Here is a 700-nt window from a genome sequence, read left to right as displayed (position 1 = left end):
AATTTGATGTCTTTATGGTAAGCCTCTATTAAGATCAGCAACCCTTTATTGTTCTGAGACCGATTGGTGAAAGTCTTAATGTTTTTAAGATATTTGGAACTTTTGAATTGGTCTATTTTAGGATGCAGTGAGCAGAAAAATCAGCTTAGATGCTCTATTAGAATTTGCTATAAATCAAGGTTCACAATGGATATTTATTACTCCGCATGACATCAGGTGAGACAAATCTTTGCAGTGTTCATTGTATTATCTATTTTTTTACTGAGATTTTGGTTGCTTTCAGCATGGTGAAGGCTGGGGACAGAGTCAGAAAGCAGCAGATGCCAGCTCCTCTTTCCTCGTGATTTGTGCTCATCACTTGTTGTTGCAATGAAGGTATGAACTGAATCCTTAAAACGGATTTAACTTGGCAAGTGAATTTTCAGATTAGCACAAATTGCTATTTTTAGTGTTTTTCTAGCAATATCTCAAGTTTTTGTGTGCAGTTTTGTAACATGAATGAAATGTTTCTGTATATAGCTGAAGCTCTCAACTTTTTTTGTTTTTCTAGGTGCAATTAATTTGTCAACTTTTGTTTGATCACAATTGTTCATATTTTTGTATTTGTAATTTATAAAGTAGCTGTTTGAATTCTGTTCGCTTTATTAAACTTCACCATAGAACTCCAAAACCTATTTTTTAACACACACACAGAGAGAGA

At 33.6% G+C, this 700-nt stretch overlaps 1 long non-coding RNA gene across 1 annotated transcript; it reads left to right on the top strand.

Annotated features, from left to right (window-relative positions):
- LOC110094503 lies at positions 1-539 on the top strand. Its single transcript, XR_002302875.2, has 3 exons — positions 1-17; positions 122-216; positions 284-539. It is a non-coding gene; the product is annotated as an uncharacterized LOC110094503 (long non-coding RNA).
- The last annotated feature ends 161 nt before the right edge of the window (positions 540-700 follow it).

The sequence above is a fragment of the Dendrobium catenatum genome, unplaced genomic scaffold (assembly GCF_001605985.2).
Source record: "Dendrobium catenatum unplaced genomic scaffold, ASM160598v2 original_scaffold_276374, whole genome shotgun sequence".
NCBI classification, from domain to species: domain Eukaryota; kingdom Viridiplantae; phylum Streptophyta; class Magnoliopsida; order Asparagales; family Orchidaceae; genus Dendrobium; species Dendrobium catenatum.
Note: the sequence above shows the minus strand (reverse complement) of the source record. Positions and strands in the feature narration are given on the sequence as shown.